This window comes from Elephantulus edwardii, unplaced genomic scaffold (assembly GCF_000299155.1).
Source record: "Elephantulus edwardii isolate Elephantulus edwardi_28Jun2011 unplaced genomic scaffold, EleEdw1.0 scaffold00226, whole genome shotgun sequence".
In the NCBI taxonomy this organism is placed as follows: domain Eukaryota; kingdom Metazoa; phylum Chordata; class Mammalia; order Macroscelidea; family Macroscelididae; genus Elephantulus; species Elephantulus edwardii.
The window spans coordinates 2918097-2924832 of record NW_006399976.1 but is presented as its reverse complement, the minus strand read 5'-3'; positions in this window follow the sequence as shown (position 1 = coordinate 2924832).

The window sequence follows — 6736 nt, the reverse complement described above, 5'->3', positions numbered from 1 at the left end:
CATAGCTGTGATTGAAAATACCATGACTTGAATCAGGTGCACTTTAGTTTTTAAATAGGTATCATTGCTCCTTAGCTCTTTATAAAGGACCCCAACAGCAGACTTCCAAAGCAATATCTTTTTATTTCTGGATTGTTGATAACAAGGGCCTTGATTGTGGATTCAAGTAAGATGAAATTGTTGACAACTTCAATATTTTTTTCATCTATAGTGATGTTATTTTCTATTTGTCTAGTGCTGAGAGTTTTTACTTTCTTAATATTGAGATGCATTTCATCTTGAAGGCTGTAGTCTTTGATCTGAACGCATTCCAAATTATCTTTGCTTTCAGCAACCATGGTTGTATCATTTATATAATACAGGTTGGTGATGAGTCTTACTCTGATCCTTACACCACATTCTTCTTTATAAGGTCCAGTTTCCTGAATGAGTTGTCCAACATACAGAATGAATAGATACGGAAAAAGGATATAGCCCTGACACACACCTTTCTTGATTCTAAACCATGCTATGTTCCCTTGCTCTGTTCAGAAACAGTTTCTTTGTCTATGTATGTTTTGCATAAGCACAATCAAGTGTTCTGGGATTTCTGCTTTTCTCAGTTTTAGCCGTTTGTTATGATCTACGTAGTCAAATGTCCTTGTATAGACAACAAAATACAAATAGACATTCTTCTGGTATTCTCTGCTTTCAGCCAAGATCCATGTGACCTCCACAATGATATCACTGATTCCACAGCTTCTTCTAAACTTTGTTTGAACTTCTGTACGTTCTCTGTTGATGTACTACTTTTCGAGCCATTTCTCGATAATCTTCGGTGGGATTTAATTTTATGTGAAAGTTATGATTTTTTAATAATTTCCACATTCTGTTGAATCGTTTTCTTGGGAATAAATATGGATTTCTTCCAGTCAGTTGGCCTAGTAAGATAAGAAGGTATACATACAGAATCAATCAATCTCTCTCTCTCATATGTAAATAGAATACAGGGCCAGATCTGCTGTTCGTAGTGTCGCTATGGGTCATACTCGGCTCAACGGCACTTAACAACAAAGTATACAGAATTCTTACCACACCAGAGTAGACATAATTTTGAGCGCAACAAGGGCAAAGAAGATCTCTTCTGAGTGAGGATCTCTTCTTTCCTATAAAATATATACAGTAGAATTGAGAAAAGAACATTAAATGTGACATCAAGCAGCAGTGGAATATTCAGCATCACTTAGTAAAAAACAAGAATCAAGAACTCACTCTGCCCCTACTGGCTATGAAGATGAAAAACTCTCTTCCCAATAGAGGAACTGGGGCCTTGGCTATAACAAGAGAAGGGTGATTACAGGAGCATAATATTGTTGTTAGGTACCATTGAGTTAAGTACAACTCATAGTGACCCTCTGAACAGCAAACCCGAACCATACCCTATCCTGTGCCATCCTCATCACCTCTGAAACACCAGAGACCAATGCTGAAGTCACAGTGTCAATCCATCTCATTGAGGGTCTTTCTCTCTTTCACTGACCCTCCATATTTCCAAGCATGATACACCTCCCCAAGAAATAGCCTTGCGTAGCTACATATCCAAAGTACTGAAGGTGAAGCATTGTCATCCTTGCCTCCAAGGAGCACTTTGGATGCACCTTTTCCAAGACATACCTGTTTGTTCTTTTGGCAGTCCATGGAATATTCAGGAGCACAATAGAAGGAGCATAAAATACCTTTTCTTTGGTTTTCTCTTGATCTCCACCTCAGTTTGAGAGAATGGAAAAAGGCAGCTTGAGGGGGAAAAAAGGTAAAAACATGCCCCTATGTCTACCAGAAAGGACAGAGACTTATGATGATTTGTAAAATAATCCATGGCTTCTCTAAGTAAAATAATCCATGGCTTCTCTAAGCTGATGGTCTGAATGGGAGCTAGGAGTCAGCCTGGCTCCAATCGTTCAAAATCAGCTGCTTCCTCCAAGACCACTTCCACTGAGACCACTTGGATCTTGAGCAGTTTTGTGCCAGGTGACCTGGGCCTCCACACTTAAAGCAGGTGAGATGAACTTCTCCTTCCTCCCTTACACGTGGATTCTTTTTTGTTCTCTATTTATATTCTGTTTGACATATCCCACTTGGCTGCAATTGTACAGGTCACTGTATGCCTCCTTCCTTTCCCTCCTAATTCTGGGAGTTGAGCAATGGCTACTGCTCCATTTAATTTTGCCATTTGACACCCTTTCCTATCCTCTTATAGGTGATTGTTGTTGTTGTTGTTGTTATGTGCCGTCAAGTAGCTTGCGACTCATAGCGACCCTATGTACAACAGCCCTAAACTCTGCTCTGTCCTGTGCCAATCGCACCGTCTCTGACACTCCCATCCCAATTATTCCAGTCACTGAATCAATCCACCTCATAGAGGGCCTTCCTCTCCTGTGCTGTCCCTCCACCCTCCCAAGCATGATGTCCTTCTCCAAGGACCTGTCTCTCCTCACAACATGTCCAAAGTATGTTAGACGGAGCCTCAGAATCCTTACCTCCAAGGAGCCACCCGGTTTAACCCTTTCCAGGACAAATCTGCTTTGCTAGCAGTCCATGGTATTCTCAGTACTCTTCTCCAGCACCACAGCTCAAAGGCATCAATTCTCCTTCTATCCTCCTTGGTCATTGTCCAACTCTCTGATGCATGACAAGTGATTGCAAAGACCATGGCCTGTATCAGACGCACCTTAGTCTCCAGAGAGGCACCATTGCTCTTCAGTACTTTGGAGAGGTCCCTAACAGCAGACTTTCCCATGGCAATGTGCCTTTTAATTTCCTGGCTGCTGGTGCCAAGACTGTTGACTGTGGAGCCAAGCAAGCTAAAGCTGTGTACAATCTCAATCTCTTCACCATCCATCCTGATGCTGCCAATTGGTCCAGTGGTGAGAATCTTTGTCTTCTTGACATTGAGCCTCAATCCATATTGTAGGCTGTAGTCCTTGACACTCTGCAGCAGGCGTTTCAGGTCTTCTTCAGTTTCAGCAAGCAGGGTTGTGTCATCCGCATAACGCAGATTGTTGATAAATCGTCCACCAGTCTTGACCCCACAGTTCTCCTCATAGAGCCCAGCCTCTTCTAGGTCATAGTTGTTGAAAATTGTGCTGTGTGCTGTTGAGTTATAACTGACCTATAGCTGACCCACCAGTGGTTTCCCAGAAGCTGTTAATTACACTGAAGGAGATTGCTCATCCTTCTCCAGCAGAGCTGCTGGTGGGTTCAAACCACATTTGATTTGAATTGTAGCTCAGCTTCTTACCACTTGGCCATCAGAGTTGCTTAGAGCTCCCTAGAGCTTATTTTGTTAAATTTGTTTATATTTTGACTTCCTTAGATTGTCAACGCCTACTTGTTGCCAAGTAGACCGTAGTGAAGACCACAGTGGCTCTTTTTTGTTTGTTTGTTTCTTTACGCTGCTTTACTTACAAAGTTCATATACATTGTTTTTCAAAACAGATCTTTCCCATTTTCTTCACCCACCATTCTCTCCACCGATCAAATTGTGCAACCTTATGATTAACCCACTGTCCATCCTCACTCCTCTGCTCCCACCCTCCCCTCCCTTGGATCCTCATACATGTTCTACAATAATGGTCTTATAGAATATTTGTCTTTATGAGACTGAGTTAGTTGACTTAGCATAATGCTCTCCAATCCCTCACAAGTTAGGTAGTAATTTACAAAATTATTGCTCTTGCGTGCATGTGAATGTATTATATTTTCTCTATCCATTCAATGGTGGTTGGGCATTTGGACTGTTTCTGTATACTTGCAATGGTGAATAAGACCATTGTGAATATTGGTGTACAAGTCTCCATTTGTGCCTCAATTCTCATTTTCTTAGGGTATATTCCAACCAATGGAATAAATACATAGTGGCTCTTTTTAAAACTCATGGGAAGTGGAGTAAGAAACACAGTGTGAATGGGAAAAAACCCCAAACCCTAAAAGTAAATAATTTTTTTTTTTAAAAAAGAAGTCATTTGAGTAAATGGCCATTCAAAAGAAATATGTTTCTGCTTTGTGGTGAAAAATGAAATTTTTAAAAAAAGGTTTTTAGAGTCTTCCTGGGGACTCACATATGCCATTGCAGCTTTCTGAAGAGATCGGTGGCTGATTGATTAAAAAGTGTGTGGTCAGCCATAACTGGCCCTCCATTGACTCACAGATTAGATTAGTATGTTGCTGGAGGGCCTCAACCTAAGTGGCTGCAGAAGGTAGCAATGTTCTCCTCTATTCTGAGTAATCAATGCATGTTTGGAAAAGGCACTGTCTTAACCTGTATTTCTTTCTGGACTTCTATTAAGCAAGTTTTCTTGAAGATTCACTATCATTCAAGTAAGATAGACAAGATGGAGAGAGATTCTTCTCCAGGATATTTGTTTCCTTTCATTTATATGAGACTTCAGACCACTCGTTTTCCCTTTACAAGACAGATTCAGTTGCAAAATGGTATTATAAATCAGAGATCTGTTAATAGACCATTTTCCACCATCCTCTAGGGGATACTGGGGTGATTTTATTGGAGTTATTTAAGTTTTTACTTCCTGATATATGTACCAACAACTAGAGCCAAAGAGGAGGTAATGGAAGATTTCTACCAACTTTTGCAGTCAGAAATTGATCAAACATGCAATTAAGATGCATTGATAACAATGGGTGACTGGAATGCAAAATTTGGGAACAGGGAAGAAAGATCAGTAGCTGGAAAACATGGACTCAGTGACAGAAATGAGGCTGGAGATAGAATGATATAATTCTGCATATTCAATTATTTATTCATTGAAAATACCTTTTATAAGAAACAAGGACTATAAACTTCATTAAAGAAAAGCTTGGAAGAGCTCTAGAAGTCCTAATCCACAATATAAACAATCTTCCAAGCATCCTGAAAATTCTACAACCAGGAGAGGATAAAATAGATGAATGGGACTTTCTAAGAATCAAATCCCTATGCACATCCAAAAACTCCTCTAACAGGGTAAAAAGGGAAGCCACAGACTGGGAAAAACTATTTTGGTAATGACATATCAGATAAAGGACTTGTATCTAGAGTTTATAAAATACTCGAGCACCACAGCAAGATAAAGGTAAACAACCCAGTTGAAAAATGGGCATAGACACTTCACCAAAGAAGACATTCAGATGGCCAAGGAACACATGAAGAAACGTCCAAAATCCGTAGCTCTAAGAGAGGTGCAAATCAAAACAACTATGAGATATCATCCCACCCCAGTAAGAATCGCAAAATTTTACAGAACAACAAACAACAAAGGCTGGAGAGGTTGTGGAGAAACTGGAATTCTTATTCACTGTTGGTGGGAGTGTAAAATGGTGCAACCACTATGGAAGGCAGTATGATGCTTTCTCAGGAAGTTGCAAATAGAAATACCATTTAACCTAGCAATTCCAGAACTGGGAATATACTCCAAAGAAACTACAACAACCACCCAAGCAGATATATGCATACCTATGTTTATCATGGCTTTGTTCACAATAGCAAAGAGTTGGAAGCAACCTAAGTGTCATCAACAAATGAATGGTTAGAGAAGCTGTGGTATAGTCACATAATGGAATACTACGCTGCATTGAAAAACCGAGAACTCAAGAAATATTATTCAAAATGGGTGACCCTGAAGGACATTATGCTGAGTGAAATATCTTAGTCACAACAGTTCAAATACTGCATAGTGCCACTGTTGTAAAATGAGACTGACATCTGGGTTAGGTGAAGACTGAGAAAGATGGGATAAATTTTGTATACTGCATTGAAACAGATAAGGGAGAGAACTGTTTAAAAGGGATATGTGATTAGGTATTATTGTCATAATAGGAGTCCAGAACGAAGGCTGCATAGTGGAGTGAACTTGGGGGGAGGGGCTGTATAGCTGTATAACAATGAAAAAATTTTTCTTTTACTTTTCAAAGAGAAGAGTGAACTAGGACGGGAGAGAGGTGGGCAGGGAAAAAAAGTGCAACAATGAATGAATGGAAATCCAAAGTCTGTAAATTTTCATTAAAATTAATAATAATAAAAAAATAAAACTGCAGGCTATACACATGATTTTCATCTGACTGTAGGCATTGGAATCAAATTTATTACATTTTTGGAAAGAATCACTGGAGAAGCTCAATATTAGATGTGAAAACCAGGCTAAGTGCTGACTGTGGGACAGACCACAAACTACTTATATGCAAGTTCAAGCTGAAGTTGAAGAAAATTAAGTCAAATTCTGGAAACCAAAATTTGACCTTAAGTCTATCCCACTCAAATTTCAAAACCATTTCAGGAACAGGTTTGAGGCCTTCAGCACCAATGAGCATAGACCAAATGAGCTGTGGGAGGATATCAAGAGTGTTGTCCATGAAGAATGCAAAAGATCATTACAAAGGCTGAAGAGGAAGAAAAGACCAAGATGGATGTCAGACGAGACCCTGAATATTGCACTAGTGTGGCGAGAAGCCAAAGCAAAGGGAAGAAATTAAGGAGCTAAATAGAAGATTCCAAAGGGCAGTATGGGAAGACAAAGCAAAACATTAAGTTAAATGTGCAAAGAACTGGAGTCAGAAAATCAAAAGACCCAAACTCGCTCAGCATATTTTTTTAATATTTTTTTTTACTGGGAAAAACATATTGGGGGTACAAGGAGGTGAGGGTTGGGGGCAGAAGGGTGAGGATGGGCCAGGATGCAGTTGCAGAGCTGCACAGTTTGGTCGG